Here is a 20,984-nt window from a genome sequence, read left to right as displayed (position 1 = left end):
TGTTGTTAGTTCTTAACCCCTTCCTGTCACAGTCAGTTTTGTCCCTCCTTATATAGCTTTGTGCCACTTAACGTGTTAATAGCTCTGGATTGCTTTTTGTATTACACAATGTACTTAATGTTAGTGGTAAATTTAGGTTTCTATGTTTTTGTTTACTAAAAAACGTAAAATTTACTGAAAATTTGGAAAATTTTACAATTTGTAAACTTCTACTTTTTAGGTTCTTATGGATTCTTTTCCTTGTAGAGGCAAATGTTGCATTTTTAGGTCATGGTAGAATTGCAGTGTTATTATTACCTCCAAAAAATTGAAAACTTAATTTTTTTATGCAATTGTAACAAAAAAAATGTAATGTTGCTGCAATATGTGAACAGAAAATAAATTTCTCGTGTAAAAAAACTTTCAAGATTTGCATGACTTTTGCACAACACTCAGTTACTGTTTTCATGCCAGTCCACACCAGATCTGTCAAAGTGGATCTACGTAATTTAGTAGTTCTTACCTATGCCAGAACTGTACTCTAGTCCCTGACTGGAATAATATGTCTGGCGAGGTGCATAGAGGGGAAAAAAGAGGGTTAAGAGGTGTTTTATTAAGTGGCTTGCGCTTCTTAATGAATTAGTCACATCTTATTCCTGCACGCCCATCATTAAAGAGAACCTGTCAGTTAATGTTGATGAACCCAATGACAACCCAAAAGTCATTAATTTTTTGATGATATTCTAATTTTGTAAGAAGCACATGTATATATATTCTGCCTATGTTACCTCTTATTGTAAACAACGCTGTGATGACAAGTGGAGGACTACTGAGACTATTCAATTTGATAGCAAAAAAAAAATTAATTGAGCAGCTTTGAATTCCAAATGCTGGCCCATCTGTTTAGATAGGGCACATTCTGTAATGGTGCTACTGAAGATGTTTCGTTCTTTACTTGATATTGCAGAAAGAACAGAAAGGGGAATACTTGCCCTCCAGGAGGCCTTATCTTTTATATGAGTATCAGCATACAACATGGAAGGGCAAAATTCTTTATCGTTTTGTGTAATTGGTGAACTCTGTACAAAGTAACCAGTCACTTACTATATGTGAAAGGGATGTTCAGCTTAGTCCCTTAGTGACGGAACCAATTTGCAGCTTAATGACCAGGCCAAATTTTGCAATTCTGACCACTGTTCCTTTATGAGGTTATAACTCTGGAACGCTTTAACGAATCCCGGTGATTCTGAGATGGTTTTTTCATGACATATTGTACTTCATGTCAGTAGTAGTGTTGAGCGATACCGTCCGATACTTGAAAGTATCGGTATCGGAAAGTATGGGCCGATACCGGCAAAGTATCGGATCTAATCCGATACCGATACCCGATACCAATACAAGTCAATGGGACTCATGTATCGGACGGTATTCCTGATGGTTCCCAGGGTCTGAAGGAGAGGAAACTCTCCTTCAGGCCCTGGGAACCATATTAATGTGTAAAATAAAGAATTAAAATAAAAAATATTGCTATACTCACCTCTCCGACGCAGCCTGGACTTCAGCGAGGGAACCGGCAGCGTTGTTTGCTTAAAATTCGCGCTTTAACTTCCTTACTTGAAGTCCCGGCTTGTGATTGGTCGCGCGCCGCCCATGTGACCGCGACGCGACCAATCACAGCAAGCCGTGACGTAATTTTAGGTCCTTCAGGATTTTAAAATTACGTTCCGGCGTTGTGATTGGTTGCGTCGCGGTCACATGGGCGACGCGACCAATCACAAGCCGTGACGTCACGGGAGGCAGGAGACGCGCGCAAAATGCGCGCGTGTCCTGCCTCCCGTGACGTCACGGCTTGTGATTGGTCGTGTCGCCCATGTGACCGCGACGCAACCAATCACAACGCCGGAACGTAATTTTAAAATCCTGAAGGACCTAAAATTACGTCACGGCTTGCTGTGATTGGTCGCGTCGCGGTCACATGGGCGGCGCGCGACCAATCACAAGCCGGGACTTCAAGTAAGGAAGTTAAAGCGCGAATTTTAAGCAAACAACGCTGCCGGTTCCCTCGGTAAGGTGCAGGCTGCGTCGGAGAGGTGAGTATAGCAATATTTTTTATTTTAATTCTTTATTTTACACATTAATGTTGTTTCGATACCGATACCCGATACCACAAAAGTATCGTATCTCGGTATCGGAATTCCGATACAGCAAATATCGGCCGATACCCGATACTTGCGGTATCGGAATGCTCAACACTAGTTAGTAGTAAAATGTATTCGATATTACTTGCGTTTATTTATGAAAAAATGAAATTATGGCGAAAATGTTTACAATTTTGCAATTTTAAAAATTTTAATTTGTATGCCCTTAAATCAGAGAGATACAGTACAGACCAAAAGTTTGTGCTCATTTAAAGATTTTTCTGTATTTTTATGACTATGAAAATTGTACATTCACACTGAATGCATCAAAACTATGTATTAACACATGTGGAATTATATACTTAACAAAAAAATGTGAAACAACTGAAATTATGTCTTATATTCTAGGTTCTTCAAAGTAGCCACCTTTTGCTTTGATGACTGCTTTGCACACTCTTGGCATTCTCTTGATGAGCCTTAAGAGGTAGTCACCGGGAATGGTCTTCCAACAATCTTGAAGGAGTTCCCAGAGATACTTAGCACTTGTTGGCCTTTTTGCCTTCACTCTGCGGTCCAGCTCATCCCAAACCATCTCGATTGGGTTCAGGTCTGATGACTGTGGAGGCCAGGTCATCTGGCGTAGCACCTCATCACTCTCATTCTTGGTCAAATAGCCCTTACACAGCCTGGAGGTGTGTTTGGGGTCATTGTCCTGTTGAAAAATAAATGATGGTCCAACTAAACACAAACCGAATGGAACAGCATGCCACTGCAAGATGCTGTGGTAGCCATGCTGGTTCAGTATGTCTTAAAGGGAACCTGTCACCTGAATTTGGCGGGACCAGTTTTGGGTCATATGGGCGGGGTTTTCAGGTGTTTGATTCACCCTTTCCTTACCCGCTGGCTGCATGCTGGCCGCACTATTGGATTGAAGTTCATTCTCTGTCCTCCGGAGTACACGCTTGCTCAAGGCAATATTGCCTTGCGTTGGCGTGTACTCCGGAGGACAGAGAATGAACTTCAATCCAATATTGCGGCCAGCATGCAGCCAGCGGGTAAGGAAAGGGTGAATCAAACACCCGAAAACCCCGCCCATATGACCCAAAACCGGTCCCGCCAAATTTAGGTGACAGGTTCCCTTTAAATTTTGATTAAATCCCCAACAGTGTCACCAACAAAGCACCCCCACACCATCACACTTCCTCCTCCATGCTTCACGGTGGGAACCAGGCATGTAGAGTCCATCCGTTCACCTTTTCTGCATCGCACAAAGACTCGGTGGTTGAAACCAAAGATTTCAACTTTGGACTCATCAGACCAAAGCACAGATTTCCACTGGTCTAATGTCCATTCCTTGTGTTCTTTAGCCCAAAAAAGTCTCTTCTGCTTGTTGACTGTCCTTAGCAGTGGTTTCCTAGCAGCTATTTTAACATGAAGGCCTGCTGCACAAAGTCTCCTCTTAACAGTTGTTGTAGAGATGTGTCTGCTGCTAGAACTCTGTGTGGCATTGACCTGGTCTCTAATCTGAGCTGCTGTTAACCTGCGATTTCTGGCTGGTGACTCGGATAAACTTATCCTTAGAAGCAGAGGTGACTCTTGGTCTTCCTTTCCTGGGGCGGTCCTCATGTGAGCCAGTTTCTTTGTAGCGCTTGATGGTTTTTGTCACTGCACTTGGGGACACTTTCAAAGTTTTCCCAATTTTTTGGACTGACTGACCTTCATTTCTTAAAGTAATGATGGCCACTCATTTTTGTTTACTTAGCTGCTATGTTCTTGCCATAATACAAATTCTAACAGTCTAGTCAGTAGGACTATCAGCTGTGTATCCACCAGACTTCTGCACAACACAACTGATGGTCCCAACCCCATTTATAAGGCAAGAAATCCCACTCATTAAACCTGACAGGGCACACCTGTGAAGTGAAAACCATTCCTGGTGACTACCTCTTGAAGCTCATCAAGAGAATGCCAAGAGTGTGCAAAGCAGTCATCAAAGCAAAAGGTGGATACTATGAAGAACCTAGAATATAAGACATATTTTCAGTTGTTTCACACAAGTATATAATTCCAAATGTTTTAATTCACAGTTTTGATGCCTTCAGTGTGAATGTACAATTTTCATAGTCATGAAAATACAGAAAAATCTTTAAATGAGGTGTGTCCAAACTTTTGGTCTGGACTGTATGTCACACAAAATAGTTAATAAATAACATTATCCACATGTCTACTTTACATCAGCTCAATTTTGGAAACAACATTTTTTTTGTTAGGAAGTTATAAGGGTTAAAAGTTGACCAGTGATTTCTCATTTTTACAACAAAATTCACAAAACCATTTTTTAAGGGACCACCTCACATTTAAAGTCACTTTGAGGGGTGTACACGACAGAAAAGTGACACCATTCTAAAAACTGCACATCTCAAGATGCTCAAAACCACATTCAAGAAGTTTATTAATACTTTATGTGCTTCACAGGAACTGAGGCAATGTGAAAGGAAAAAAATAACATTTAACATTTTTTACAAACATTTTACTTCCGAACCAATTTTTTTTTACTTTCATAAGTGTAAAAAGAGAAAATGAACCACAAAATTTGTTGTGCAATTTCTCCTTAATATGTCGACACCCCATTTGTGAGGGCAAACCACTGTTTGGGCGCATGGCAGAACTTGGAAGAGGAGGAAAGCTGTTTGACTTTTCAATTCAGAATTGGCTAGAATTGAGATCAGACGCCATATCGTGTTTGGAGAGCCCCTGATATGCCTAAACAGTGGAAACCCCCCACAAGTGACACCATTTTGGAAACTAGACCCCTTAATGTACTTATCTAGATGTGTGGTGAGCACTTTGATCCCCCAAGTGCTTCACAGAAGTTTGCAACGTAGAGCCATAAAAAAAAAATTTTTGTTTTTTCCACAAAAGTGATCATTTCTCCCCCCAATTTTTATTTCCACAAGGGTAACAGGAGAAATTAGACTGACAAAGTTGTACATTTTTCCTGATTACGCCGATACCCCATATGTGGGGTAAACCACAGTTTGGGTGCACGGCAGAGCTCAGAAGGGAAGGAGCGCCGTTTGACTTTTTCAATGCAGAATAGGCTGGAATTGAGATCGGACCAGGGGTGGGATTCAAATTTTTAACAACAGGTCCTCTAAGTCGCGGCGGCCGGAATTTTGGCCACGCCCATTTTCAATAACCCCGCCAATACTAATAAGCCACGCCCAGTGGCACGATTCATATTTTTGGAAGCAGTTTGTCTCCCTTAATGACAAGAATACGTTGTGACATACGGTATTAAAGTCATGGACCATACTGTATAATGGCCACACATGATGCTCCATACTGTATAACGGCCACACATGATGCTCCATACTGTATAACGGCCACACGATGCTCCATACTGTATAACGGCCACACGATGCTCCATACTGTATAACGGCCACACGATGCTCCATACTGTATAATGGCCACACATGATGCTCCATACTGTATAACGGCCACACATGATGCTCAATACTGTATAATGGCCACACATGATGCTCCATACTGTATAATGGCCACACATGATGCTCCATACTGTATAATGGCCACACACAGTTCTCCATACTGTATAATGACCCCCCCCTGTATGCATGGCTCATACTCCCCCCCCGTATGCATGGCTCATATTCACTCCCCCCTGTATGCATGGCTCATATTCCACCTCCCCCTGTATGCATGGCTCATCTCTCCACCCCCCGTATGCATGGCTCATCTCTCCACCCCCCCCTGTATGCATGGCTCATAATTCCCCCCCCCCGTATGTATGGCTGATGGCTCATATTCCCGTATGCATGGCTCATAATTCCCCCCCCCTGTATGCATGGCTAATGGCTCATAATTCCCCCCCCCCTGTATGCATGGCTGATGGCTCATAATTCCCCCCCCTGTATGCATGGCTGATGGCTCATATTCCCCCCCCCATATGCATGGCTGATGGCTCATACTCCCCGGTATGCATGGCTCATCTCTCCACCCCCTCCCCCGCTCCATCTCCCATCTTGCATGGCTCGGGCGGCTTACCTTCCTCCTTCATCCCTCCGCCCCCCATACTCACCTGTCAGCTGTCCCACACACCGCGCGGCTGCGCCGACATCCTCCCTCTGGCTCTGTCCCGCCGCAGCGCCTTCTTCCTGAGTGAGCGGTCATGTGGTACGGCTGATTAAGGTCATGAATATGCGCATATTCATGACCTTTAATGAGCGGTACCACGTGACCGCTCACTCTGGACGCGCTACAGATGCTGAGACCAGGCATCGCTGGAGTAGGGTGAGTATCGTCTTCAAGGAGGGAGGGTGGGACTCGGAGGCGGGCGGGGGCGGTCGGTCGCGTTTGTGACCTGGAACTAAAAAAAAACAAAAAACCTTGCTCAGGTGCCGCCCCCCCCGCAATGTCGCCGCCCTAGGCACGTGCCCTCACGTGCCTAGTGGCAAATACGGCCCTGTGTGTGATCCCGGCCTTAAGGGCACAAAAATTGAGTTTGAAAATTGCTAAATTTGACAAAACCTTGTAAGTTATGCAGTGTCCAGTTGTAGAACTACAACTCCAAGCATGCCCTGGCAGATTCATGCTGGGGACTATAACGTCCGGAGAGGTATGTTTGGGTAATTACTGCACCAGTCCTTCACATAATTCATAGGAAATATTGCAAATCCCTAAAGGTACCGTCACACTGGGCGAGGTTGCAGCGATATCGCCAGCGATCCGTGACGTTGCAGCGTCCTGCATAGCGATATCGCTATGTTTGGCACGCAGCAGCGATCTGGATCCTGCTGGGATATCGCTGGTTGCAGGGAGAGTGGACGAACTTTCTTTCGTCGCAACTCTCCCGCTGACATCGCTGGATCGCTGTGTGTGACGCCGATCCACCGATGTCTTCACTGGTATCCATGGTAAACATCGGGTTACTAAGTGCAGGGCCGCGCTTAGTAACCCGATATTTACCATGGATACCATGGTAAAAGTAAAAAAAAAACACTACATACTCACCGTCTGTTGTCCGTCACGTCCCCTGGAGCTTGCCGTACTGACTGTCTCAGCGCCGTCCGGCCGTAAAGCAGAGCCCAGCGGTGAACCTGCAGTAACAGCGGTTCACCGCTGGGCACCACTGTTATGGCCGGCCGGCGCTGAGACACAGTCAGTGCGGCAAGCGCCGAGGGACATGAAGGACGACAGAAGGTGCGTATGTAGTGTGTTTTTTTTTTTTTTTACATGGGGACTTCGGCATCGCTGAAGACAGTTTCAGCGATGCCGAAGTCGCTTGGTCGCTGGAGAGAGCTGTCTGTGTGACAGCTCCCCAGCGACCACACAGCAACTTACCAGCGATCACGTCGCTGGTCGCGATCGCTGGTAAGTTGCTCAGTGTAACGGCACCTTAAGTGACAAGTACACAGCGGCGCACTCACCCTTAAATCCAGCCTTATTCCTGGCAGCCTGAAATACAGAAGTCAGCAGTGAATCCCAGGCGCCGGTCACATGACCCTGGAGGACCCCAGATGATGGGCTCACTCACCATAGCGCAGCGCCGGGCCGCCTCATACACGGCTCCTGCTGGGAGTGGGACTCATAACAAAGCCGCGCTCAGGCCGGAACCGCAGCTGCTGCACAGCACGGGGCGTCTCACTGTTACCATGGCAGCCGATAGCTCCCAGTCTCCTCCCACCATGCCACTGCGTTTACTAGTTATCTCGGCCACTCACATTAACCGCCACTCTACCCGTGCCCTGCAGTAGAGGCGCTTCCGGTGTGAGCGAACTGCATTATGGGGATTGTAGTTTACACCCTCCCGGGGTGAACAATCCCCACCAGCAGCACAGCAACCCGTCCGGGGGCGGTCCGGAGGCGGTCCGGGGGCGTGGTAACCATTTTCAATTACCGGAACGCTGGCAGATAGAAATTTTAGTAAACGGCTGCCCCGTACCGGGTCGTACCGGCTGAATCCCACCACTGGATCGGACGCAATGTCATGTTTGGAGAGCCCCTGATGTGCCTAAACAGTGGAACCCCCCCAGAAGTGGCAATATTTTGGAAACTAGACCCCTTAAGTAACTTATCTAGATGTGTGGTGAGCACTTTGAATCCCCAAATGCTTCACAGAAGTTTATATTCCAGAGCAATGAAAATAAAAAAAAAAATTTTCCTCAAAAATGATTTTTCAGCTCACAATTTTTTACTTTCACAAGGGTAACAGGAGAAATTGGACCACCAGTGTTGTTTTGCAATTTGTTCTGAGTACGCCAATACACCATATGTGGGGGGGACCACTGTTTGGGCGCATGGCAGAGCTCGAAAGGGAAGGAGCGCTGTTTTGGAATGCAGACTTTGATGGAATGATCTGCGGGCAACATGTTGCGTTTGGAGAGCCCCTGATGTGCCTAAACTGTAGAACCCCCCACAAGTAACCACATTTTGGAAACTAGACCCTCATGGAGCTTATCTAGATGTGTGGTGATTACTTTGAATGCCCAAGTCCTTTACAGAACTTTATAATGCAGAGCCATGAAAATAAAAAAAACATTTTTTTCCACAAAAATGATTTTTTAGCCAGCAATTTTTTTTTCAAGAGTAACAGGAGAAATTGAACCCCAAAACTTGTGCAATTTGTCCCGAGTATGCTGATGCCCCATATGTGGGGGTAAACCACTGTGTGGACACACAGCAGAGCTCAGAAGTGAGGGAGCAACATTTGACTTTTTTGAACGCAAAATTGGCTGGAATCAATGGTGGCGCCATGTCGCATTTGGAGACCTCCTTATGTACCTAAACAGTGGAAACCCCCCAATTCTAACTCCACCCCTAACCCCAACACACCCCAAACCCTAATCCCAACCCTAACCATAACCCTAATCCTAACCCTAACTCTAACACACCCCTAACACTAATCCCAACCCTAACCCTATTCCCAACTCTAATCCCAACATACCCTTAACCCTAATCCCAACCCTAAATCTAATCCCACTAATCCCAGCCTTAACCCTAATCTCAACCCTAACCCTAATCCAAACCCTAATCCCAACCCTAACCCTAATCCCAACTCTAATCCTAACTTTAGCCCCAAACCCTAAGGGTATGATTCCACAGGGCATAATCACTGCGCTTTGTACACAGCGTATACTCCGCTCCATCCAAAGCGCTACCCCTGTTGTACGCACTATGATTCCGCATGTGTTCATTGAACACATGCAGAATCACCACATCGTATTCATAGACTGTGTTATTTATCTTGCGGAGACGGAGCATCTCCGCAAGATAAATAGACATGTTGCAGTCTAGAAAGATGCGCCCAATGTCCGGTTATGCAGGGCCGCCGGATGCAGCCTGGCACGTATAGTGGAGACGGGATTTCATAAAATTCCCTCCACTATGCTGTAACATCTGGATGCTGCAGATTGGACGCTGTGGCTGTACGCAGCATCCAATCCGCAGCAAATCCTGAACAAATCCTTAATGTGGAAACATACCCTAACCTTAATTTTAGCCCCAACCCTAACCCTAACTTTAGCCAAACTCACTTTAGCTCAACTGTAACCCTAATGGGAAAATGTAAATAAATACATTTTCTTTACTTTATTATTTTTCCCTAACTAAATGGGTGATAAAGAGGGGGTTATTTACAATTTTTTATCATGATCACCGTGATAGGGTCTATCAGTTTGAATTATAAATTCAGTTTGGCCATTTAGTTTACATGAGTAACAAAGGGGGTCACTTAATTATGGTGCTGAAGACAGTGTTTGCTAAGTAAATGTGGTAATTCAAGTCCTGTTTCAGGTGTTTTTCAGTTCCCTCGGGAAAAATTTACAGCTAGAGTGACATATAGTGGAAAATAAGGGGCGCAAACACTGTCTTTCACAAAAGTAAATACAATATTAATTAGAAATTAGCGATGTATCCTAGATTACCTTGACGACTGTTCGCTCTGACCTTTAAATGTTTTTGGTTTGAGGTTCATACAATTCCCCTTTGTGGTGAGTAATACAGCTACAGGCAAAGTTTACCTATGGGATGATACTCCATTAATGCACTTATCATGTGATAGACGGTGTGGAAAATACACCCAAGCTCTACAACCGGGGAATCCTGACTAACCACAGATGAAGCATCTGGAACTATTCTCTCTGAGACTTATTTAAAGTCCCCCGAGTGCAATCAGGTACAGCAACACTCATCAACACCTCCACCAGTATGGTCAGACACCTTTCTTGAAAATCTGATTCTGTTCGTAGTCAACAAAGCTAAAAAAACAAAGTTGCTTTAAATAAAGTAATTGATATCATGGCAGAATGCATATGTTTAAGTTTTCAGTCCCCATACACACAATTGTGTGGACAGACCCTGTAAGGTGGAGTCCATGTAGCTAAGTGTTTGTGTTGACATCCCGTACTAGATTACATTTCATGTCAGAATTATGGGTTGTAGACGTGCATCACTTATAATCATAATGATTTATAAAAGATTCACAATGTGTCTGTATAAAATATTTTCTATCTGTGAGTTTTTGATGGGTCTTCCGGAAAAAAAAGTCAAGTTGGCAACTCTGGCCATGGATGAAAGTTCAAAAGAAACTTGTCACAAGATTCAGTAAGGGGTGAATCTTGTGGGGGTAGATGTCAGAGGGAAAGTTTTCAGGTTGTTACAACTGAGGTACCCGCAGATTTATCCTCTCTCCCCAAGCAATACTGGCCCTATGCGGACGTGTTCTCCAAAAGGGCTGCGGAGACCCTTCCGCCTCACCGCTCCTATGACTGTCCTATTGACCTCTTGCCTGGTGCTGAGCCTCCCCGGGGTCGAGTCTATCCATTGTCTCTCCCGGAGACGGAGGCTATGTCACAGTATATCCGACCGAATCTGGCAAGAGGATTAATTAGGAAGTCAGTGTCACCTGCAGGGGCTGGGTTCTTCTTCGTACAGAAGAAGAGTGGAGAACTGCGTCCATGCATAGACTACAGGGTTCTTAACGCCATAACCATTAAGAATAAGTACCCACTACCCCTGATATCTGAGCTTTTTGATAGGCTACGTGGTGCAAAGGTATTTACTAAACTAGATCTGCGGGGTGCTTACAACCTGATTCGCATCCGTGAGGGGGACGAATGGAAGACGGCTTTTAACACCAGGGATGGGCACTATGAATATCTGGTGATGCCCTTCGGGCTCTGTAATGCCCCAACCATTTTCCAAGACTTTGTAAACGACATCTTCCGGGATATGCTTTCCACCTCAGTCATAGTTTATCTGGGTGATATTCTCATTTACTCTCAGATATAGATTCCCACCGGAGAGATGTTTGCAAGGTCTTCGACCTCCTACGGGCTAACTCCCTCTATGCCAAGTTGGAGAAGTGTGTGTTTGAGCAGGAGTTCTTGCCTTTCCTTGGCTATATCATCTCTGCCCAGGGATTGGCTATGGATCCTGCCAAGCTACAGGCTGTGATGGACTGGCAGGAACCCCATTCTCTCAAAGCGGTGCAGCGCTTTATGGAGTTCATTAATTACTATCGCCAGTTCATTCCCCACTTCTCAACTTTGGTAGCTCCCTTGGTTGCCCTCGCCAAGAAGGGAGCAAATCCCAAGTTGTGGTCGGAGGAGGTCTCCAAGGCCTTTTTCTTGATTAAATCACACTTCGCTAGTGCTGCCATCCTACATCGCCCCAATGTAGATAAGCCATTTATTATGGAGGTGGATGCCTCATTCGTTGGTGCTGGAGCAGTCCTCTTCCAAAAGGATGCTCAAGGTCGGAAGCATCCTTGCTTCTTCTTCTCTAAGACCTTTTCACCAGCGGAGATGAATTATTCCATCGGGGACAGGGAGATGCTATGAATCTATGAAGCTATGAAGTTGGCTTTCTCAGAGTGGAGACATCTTCTGGAGGGAGCTCGATTTCCCTTCCAGGTGTTCACAGACCACAAGAACTTGGTGTGTTTACAGACAGCTCAGCGGCTAAATTCTCGTCAGGCTAGATGGTCCCTGTTCTTCTCCCGGTTCCATTTCACCCTCCATTTTCTTTTCGGAGAGAAGAACCACTCTATATGAGGAGAGTGATACCGTAGCCAAGGCATCCCTAACAGGATCTCACCAATTTCCTCAGGAATGATGAGGAGAGATATAATCTCCTGATGAGATGGCGACAAGGACAGAGTGAAAAGGATGGTCTGGTGTGTTATCTGTGAGGGCAGTGTTGACCCATTCACCACTCGTACAGTTACTCGTTGAGCTAGCATTACCAGGGGTATTGCGTGACATTGGGCGAAGGCAGAAGACATAAAATTGCCCTCCACCCCAGAATCCATGCAGAGCTCTACCGAGTGAGTGAATGAGCCTATTGTAATTGTCCCCTTAAAGGACAATTTGGAGGCAAACGTCACCATGTCTAGTGTACCTCCACCTACTACCACTAGACGCTGACGTTTCCTCGACCACTGTGAACATCTGGTGGCAAGATGTCCTGACTGCTGGCAAACATGGCAGACCTTGAGTGCACGAGCTGTCAGGGACTTAGATCCTGCTCGCGACACTTCCATGGCCTCATGTGACTCAGGAACCAGGAACGGAGATTCCAAAGGTTTGGCAAAGGTGGGAGCCAGCCGAAACCTCTGCCTACACTGGGCCCACTCTAACCTCCGCTTGTGAAAACAGAGGTCAATACAGGTAGACACAGCTATTAACTCCTCCAGTGTGGTGTAAATCTCCCTTGAGGCCAGAGCGTCCTTCACGTGGTCAGCCAGCCCCCTCCAAAATATAGGGATAAGGGCTTTATCCGACCACTCCAGCTCAGATGCTAGGGTGCACAAGTGGATGGCAAAATGGCTGACCAAAGAAAAAGCCCTGAGTCAATGCCAACAGTTGGAGCGCTGTATCATGGGTGACTCGAGGCTCTAAAAAGACCTGTTTCAGATTGCTCAGGAGCAACGAAGCACTCTACACCACATGATCGCCACGCTCCCACAGCGGCGTAGCCCACTCCAATGCCTTGTCCGACAGGAGAGACACAATAAATCCCACCTTGGCCCGCTCCATGGGGAAACGTGCGGCCAGGAGCTTGAGGTGTATAGAGCACTGGCTCGCGAAACCCCTACAAGATTTACTATCACCAGAAAATTTTTCTAGCAGCAGGAGGCGAGATAGAGTCAGGGGTGGCCGTGGACAAGGTTGCTGCAGCCACGCTAGCGGCCTGAACAGCAACTGCGGTAACATCCACAGCTGAGGTTGTGCGCTCGAGAGCCGCCAACCTACCCTCCAGCTGCTGGAGGTACGGCAAGGATTGCTGTTTGTCTGCCATTTACTAGCCAGACCCTAGCGTTAGTATTATGTTAGGGTTGGCGGAACGCACAGAGTATATATATGTATAAATAGGTGCGTTCACAACCCAGGGTCCACCGTGCAGGAGAGGAACCTGCTGCTGGCAAATGGCAGCGCTATATGGCGGAATAAGCTAACTCTGTTAACTCACTAGAAATAAGATGCTGTGCCCTGTTAGCGTCACAGGGGAACACAGCTAACTGCTGAGCTGATGGCAGTCAGTGGTCACGCACCCAGAAATGCACACAAACACTCCTCACCAGAAGTGTCGGTATTCTAGGGGCTTATTTCAGCCAGGTCCCTGAACACATACATGCAAACTCCTCATTGAAGATGCTACAGTACCTGAGCAACTTCAGGACCTTCCTAGAGGACCAATGATAGCTGCTGCAGTACCTGAGCATGTGACCGCTGACCTCCAATGAGAGGTCTTACCTTGGGCATGCTCAGTGTGTGCAAGGCAGGACTCAGTCCCAGAGATGTCTGCTCGCCGCTGACAAGTGCTGGCTACAACAGCAGATCCTGTAAAGGCAGCAGTAACCTTTTGCACAGTATCAGACTGAGTGAGACGCTGGGACCGACGTCTCCGCTGAGCAGGCTCCACTGCAGCTGATGTAGAATGGGAGACCACAGCAGACATGGCTCGAGATTCCCCCTGTGCAGCGGCGGGAACTCGACTCCTAACAGGGCGTTAATCCAGGGAACTAGTCTGATTCCCGTATGTGGAGTCTAGAAGGGATTTTCTCCTAATATGGGGCAATTAGCATCTGGCTTACGGGTTGTTGCCTTCTCCTATATCAAGATTTTAGCCTATTGATTGAATTTGATGGTCTTATGTCTACTTTCAACCTTAAAAACTATGAAAACTATAAATAGTCATTGTCCAGTACATGCAGACAAAATATTCTTGGCATTTATCATCACAGCTATCTAGGGTGTAATATAATGAATGGTGCCTTGTAGTATTTGAGTCAGTGCTTGAATTTATGAAGTTGAAGAAATTCAGTACCTGTCACTTTCTATGACACTGTTCCAAGAGGTGCTTCAACTCTTGCATCCAAGCCAAAAAGAATAATGTCAGCTAAAGGAGGTGGCTCTGACAATCATATCATCTTGTCAATATTGATTTGCAGGATTGATGATACAGTGGAGGAAATAAGTATTTGATTCCTTGCTGATTTTGTAAGTTTGCCATGCCCACTGACAAAGACATGAACTGTCTATAATTTTAACCCCTTCATGACCTTGGGATTTTCCGTTTTTCCGTGTTCGTTTTTCACTCCCCTCTTTCCCAGAGCCATAACTTTTTTATTTTTCCATCAATTTGGCCATGTGAGGGCTTATTTTTTGCGGGACGAGTTGTACTTTTGAACGACATCATTGGTTTTAGCATGTTGTGTACTAGAAAACGGGAAAAAAATTCCAAGTGCAGTGAAATTGCAAAAAAAGTGCAGTCCCACACTTGTTTTTTGGTTGGCTTTTTTGCTAGGTTCACTAAATGCTAAAACTGACCAGCCATTTTGATTTTCCAGGTCAGTACGAGTTCATAGACACCTAACATGACTAGGTTATTTTTTACCTAAGTAGTAAAAAAAAAATCCAAATTTGCTAAAAAAAAAAAAAAATCGCGCCATTTTCCGATACTCGTAGCGTCTCCATTTTTCATGATCTGGGGTCGGTTGAGGGCTTATTTTTTGCATGCCAAGCTGATGTTTTTAATGATAGCATTTTTGTGCAGATATGTTCTTTTGATCGCCCATTATTGCATTTTAATTCTGGCGTTTCAAATTTTTCTCTCGCCACGCCGTTTAGCGATCAGGTTAATGCTTTTTTTTCATTGATAGATCGGGCGATTCTTAACGCGGCGATACCAAATATGTGTAGGTTTGATTTTTTTTTATTGGTTTATTTTGATTGGGGCGAAAGGGGGGTGATTTAAACTTTTATATATTTTTTTCTTTTTTTTCACATTTTTTTTAACTTTTTTTTTACTTTTGCCATGCTTCAATAGCCTCTATGGGAGGCTAGAAGCCGGCACAGCACGATCGGCTCTGCTACATAGCAGCGATCTGCTGTTCGCTGCTATGTAGCAGAAAATCAGGTGTGCTGTGAGCTCTATGGTTACTATTCTGAAGCATCGCCGACCTCCGATCATGTGACGGGGGTCGGCGATGCCATCATTTCCGGCCGCCCCAGCCGGATGCGGTAGTTAAATGCTGCTGTCTGCGTTTGACAGCTGCATTTAACTGGTTAATAGGTGCGATTCTGCCCGCGCCTATTAAGGGCACATATCAGCTGTTCAAAACAGCTGACATGTCCCGGCTTTGATGTGGGCTCACCGCCGGAGCCCGCATCAAAGCGGGGCTTCTGACCTCGGATGTACTATCCCGTCCGAGGTCAGAAAGGGGTTAAGGGTTGGTAAATTTTAACATTAAGAGTTAGAATATCAAAAATAAAATCCAGAAAGTCACATTGTGTAAATTATATAAATTTATTTGCATTTTGCAGTGAGAAATAAGTTTTTGATCCCCTACCAACCATTAAGAGTACTGGCTCCTACAGACCAGTTAGATGCTCCTAATAAACTTGTTACTTGCATTAACCCCTCTGTGACCTTAGACGTACTATCCCGTCGAGGTGACCTGGGCCTATCTGACCCTCCACGGGATAGTACGTCATAGCCGATCGGCCGCACTCACGGGGGGAGCGCGGCCGATCGCGGCCGGGTGTCAGCTGACTATCGCAGCTGACATCCGACACTATGTGCCAGGAGCGGTCACTGACCGCCCCCGGCACACCGCGATCAAACATGATCACGGTGTGCCGGCGGTATAGGGAAGCATCGCGCAGGGAGGGGGCTCCCTGCGGGCTTCCCTGAGACCCCCGGAGCAACGCGATGTGATCGCGTTGCTCCGAGGGTCTCCTACCTCCCTCCTCGCCACAGGTCCCGGATCCAAGATGGCCGCGGCATCTGGGTCCTGCAGGGAGGGAGGTGGCTTACCGAGTGCCTGCTCAGAGCAGGCGCTGGTAAGCCTGCAGCCCTGCACAGCAGATCGTCGATCTGACAGAGTGCTGTGCACACTGTCAGATCAATGATCTGTAATGTCCCCCCCTGGGACAAAGTAAAAAAGTTAAAAAAAAAATTCGCCACATGTGTGTAAAAATAAAATAAAAAAAATATCCTAAATAAAGAAAAAAAAAAAAATATTATTCCCATAAATATATTTCTTTAGCTAAATAAAATAAAAAAAACAATAAAAGTACACATATTTAGTATCGCCGCGTCCGTAACGACCCAACCTATAAAACTGCCCCACTAGTTAACCCCTTCAGTAAACACCGTAAGAAAAAAAAAAAAAAAAACGAGGCAAAAAACAACGCTTTATTATCATACCGCCGAACAAAAAGTGGAATAACACACGATCAAAAAGACTGATATAAATAACCATGGTACCGCTGAAAACGTCATCTTGTCCCGCAAAAAACGAGCCACCATACAGCATCATCAGCAAAAAAATAAAAAAGTTATAGTCCTGAGAATAAAGCGATACCAAAATAATTATTTTTTCTATAAAATAGTTTTTATCGTATAAAAGCGCCAAAACATAAAAAAATGATATAAATGAGGTATCGCTGTAATCGTACTGACCCGACGAATAAAACTGCTTTATCAATTTTACCAAACGCGGAACGGTATAAACGCCTCCCCCAAAAGAAATTCATGAATAGCTGGTTTTTGATCACTCTACCTCACAAAAATCGGAATAAAAAGCGATCAAAAAATGTCACGTGTCCGAAAATGTAACCAATAAAAACGTCAACTCGTCCCGCAAAAAACAAGATCTCACATGACTCTGTGGACTCAAATATGGAAAAATTATAGCTCTCAAAATGTGGTAACGCAAAAAATATTTTTTGCAATGAAAAGCGTCTTTCAGTGTGTGACGGCTGCCAATCATAAAAATCCGCTAAATAACCAGCTATAAAAGTAAATCAAACCCCCCTTCATCACCCCCTTAGTTAGGGAAAAATTAAAAAATTAAAAAATGTATTTATTTCCATTTTGCCATTAGGGTTAGGGTTAGGGCTAGAGTTAGGACTAGAGTTAGGGCTAGGGTTAGGGTTAGGGTTAGGGCAAGGGTTAGGGCTAGGGTTAGGGTTAGGGCTAGGGTTGGGGCTAGGGTTAGGGCTAGGGTTGTGGCTAGGGTTAGGGCTAGGGTTAGGGTTGGGGCTAGGGTTAGGGCTAGGGTTAGGGTTAGGGCTAGGGTTAGGGCTAGGGTTAGGGCTAGTGTTACGGCTAGTGTTAGGGCTAGTGATAGGGCTAGGGTTATTGCTAGGGTTAGGGCAAGGGTTAGGGCTAGGGTTAGGGTTAGGGCTAGGGTTGGGGCTAGGGTTAGGGCTAGGGTTGTGGCTAGGGTTAGGGCTAGGGTTAGGGTTGGGGCTAGGGTTAGGGCTAGGGTTAGGGTTAGGGCTAGGGTTAGGGCTAGTGTTACGGCTAGTGTTAGGGCTAGTGATAGGGCTAGGGTTATTGCTAGGGTTAGGGCTAGGGTTGCGGCTAGGGTTGGGGCTACAGTTAGGGTTGGGGCTAAAGATAGGGTTAGGGTTTGGATTACATTTATGGTTGGGAATAGGGTTGGTGTGTCTGGGTTAGAGGAGTGGTTAGGGTTACTGTTGGGATTAGGGTAAGGGGTGTGTTTGGATTAGGGTTTCAGTTATAATTGGGGGGTTTCCACTGTTTAGGCACATCAGGGGCTCTCCAAACGGGACATGGCATCCGATCTGAATTCCAGCCAATTCTGCGTTGAAAAAGGAAAACAGTGCTCCTTCCCTTCAGAGCTCTCCCGTGTGCCCAAACAGGGGTTTACCTCAACATATGGGGTATCAGCGTACTCAGGACAAATTGGACATCATCTTTTGGGGTCCAATTTCTCCTGCTACCCTTGGGAAAATACAAAACTGGGGGCCAAAAAATAAGTTTTGTGGGAAAAAAAAGATTTTTTATTTTCACGGCTCTGCGTTGTAAACTGTAGTGAAACACTTGGGGGTTCAAAGTTCTCACAACACATCTAGATAAGTTCCTTGGGGGGTCTAGTTTCCGATATGGGGTCACTTGTGGGGGGTTTGTACTGTTTGGGTACATCAGGGGCTCTGCAAATGCAACGTGACGCCTGCAGACCAATCCATTTAAGTCTGCATTCCAAATGGCGCTCCTTCCCTTCCGAGCTCTGTCATACGCCCAAACAGTGGTTCCCCCCCACATATGGGGTATCAGCGTACTCAGGAAAAATTGACAACAACTTTTGGGGTCCAATTTATCCTGATACCCTTGTGAAAATACAAAACTGGGGGCTAAAAAATCATTTTTGTGAAAAAAAAAAGAATTTTTATTTTCACGGCTCTGCGTTATAAACTGTAGTGAAACACTTGGGGGTTCAAAGTTCTCACAACACATCTAGATAAGTTCCTTTGGGGGTCTAGTTTCCAATATGGGGTCACTTGTGGGGGGTTTGTACTGTTTGGGTACATCAGGGGCTCTGCAAATGCAACGTGACGCCTGCAGACCAATCCATTTAAGTCTGCATTCCAAATGGCGCTCCTTCCCTTCCGAGCTCTGTCATGCGCCCAAACAGTGGTTCCCACCCACATATGGGGTATCAGCGTACTCAGGACAAATTGGACAAGAACGTTTAGGGTCCAATTTATCCTGATACCCTTGTGAAAATACAAAACTGGGGGCTAAAAAATCATTTTTGTGAACAAAAAAATAATTTTTATTTTCACGGCTCTGCGTTATAAACTGTAGTGAAACACTTGGGGGTTCAAAGCTCTCAAAACACATCTAGATAAGTTCCTTATGGGGTCTACTTTCCAAAATGGTGTCACTTGTGGGTGTTTTTAATGTTTAGGCACATCAGGGGCTCTCCAAACGCAACATGGCATCCCATCTTAATTCCAGTCAATTTTGCATTGAAAAGTAAAATAGCGCTCCTTCCCTTCCGAGCTCTGCTATGCGCCCAAACAGTGGTTTACCCCCACATATGGGGTATCGTCGTACTCAGGACAAATTGCACAACAACTTTTGTGGTCTAATTTCTTCTCTTACCCTTGGGGAAATAAAAAAATGGGGGCGAAAAGATCATTTTTGTGAAAAAATATGATTTTTTATTTTTACGGCTCTGCATTATAAACTTCTGTGAAGCACTTGTTGGGTCAAAGTGCTCACCACACATCTAGATAAGTTCCTTAAGGGGTCTACTTTCCAAAATGGTGTCACTTGTGGGGGGTTTCAATGTTTAGGCACATCAGGGGCTCTCCAAACGCAACATGGCGTCCCATCTCAATTCCAGTCAATTTTGCATTGAAAAGTCAAATGGCGCTCCTTCCCTTCCGAGCTCTGCCCTGCGCCCAAACAATGGTTTACACCCACATATGGGGTATCAGCGTACTCAGGACAAATTGCACAACAATTTTTGGGGTCCAATTTCTTCTCTTACCCTTGGGAAAATAAAAAATTGGGGGCGAAAAGATCATTTTTGTGAAAAAATATGATTTTTTATTTTTACGGCTCGGCATTATAAACTTCTGTGAAGCACTTGTTGGGTCAAACTGCTCACCACACATCTAGATAAGATCCTTAGGGAAGCCTCTCTGCAGTGCACGTCAGATCGCTGATCTGACACAGTGCTCTGCAAAGTGTCAGATCAGCGATCTCTCACTATAACATGATGCCCCTCCTGGGCAATGTTAGAGTGTAAAAAAAAAATATTCAGATGTGTTAAAAAAAAAAAAAAATTCCTAAATGGAAAAAAAATATATATATTGTTCCCATAAATACATTTCTTTATCGAAATAAAAAAAAACATTAAAAGTAGACATATTTAGTATCGCTGTGTCCGTAACGATCTGACCTATAAAACTGTCCCACTAGTTAACTCCTTCAGTAAACACTGTAAAAAAAAACAAGGCAAAAAACGCTTTATTATCATACCGCCGAACAAAAAGTGGAATAACGCATGATCAAAAAGACGGATATAAATAACCATGGTACCGATGAAAACGTCATCTTGTCCCGCAAACAACAAGCTGCCATACAGCATCATCAGTGAAAAAATAAAAAAAGTTATAGTCCTCAGAATAAAGCGATGCAAAAATAATAATTTTTCTAGAAAATAGTTTTTATCGTATAAAAGCGCCAAAACATAAAAAAATGATATAAATGAGGTATCGCTGTAATCGTACTGACCCGAGCAATAAAACTACTTTATCCAATTTACCAAACGCGGAACGGTATAAACGCCCCCCCCCAAAAGAAATTCACGAATAGCTGGTTTTTGGTCATTCTGCCTCACAATAATCAAAATAAAAAGCGATCAAAAAAATGTCACGTGCCCGAAAATGTTACCAATAAAAACGTCAACTCGTCCCGCAAAAAACAAGATCTCACATGACTCTGTGGACCAAAATATGGAAAAATTATAGCTCTCAAAATGTGGTAATGCAAAAAATATTTTTTGCAATAAAAAGCGTC

General features: G+C 44.9%; 1 protein-coding gene across 4 annotated transcripts in view; it reads right to left on the bottom strand.

The window, feature by feature from the left end:
* ANO3 (anoctamin 3) overlaps positions 1-20,984 on the bottom strand; it is a 704,489-nt gene that overhangs the window by 372,864 nt on the left and 310,641 nt on the right. The gene's annotated exons all lie outside the window — the stretch shown is intronic.

This window comes from Ranitomeya variabilis, chromosome 2, assembly GCF_051348905.1.
Source record: "Ranitomeya variabilis isolate aRanVar5 chromosome 2, aRanVar5.hap1, whole genome shotgun sequence".
In the NCBI taxonomy this organism is placed as follows: domain Eukaryota; kingdom Metazoa; phylum Chordata; class Amphibia; order Anura; family Dendrobatidae; genus Ranitomeya; species Ranitomeya variabilis.
The sequence above is the reverse complement of the archived record's forward strand: the minus strand, read 5'-3'. Positions and strand labels throughout refer to the sequence as shown.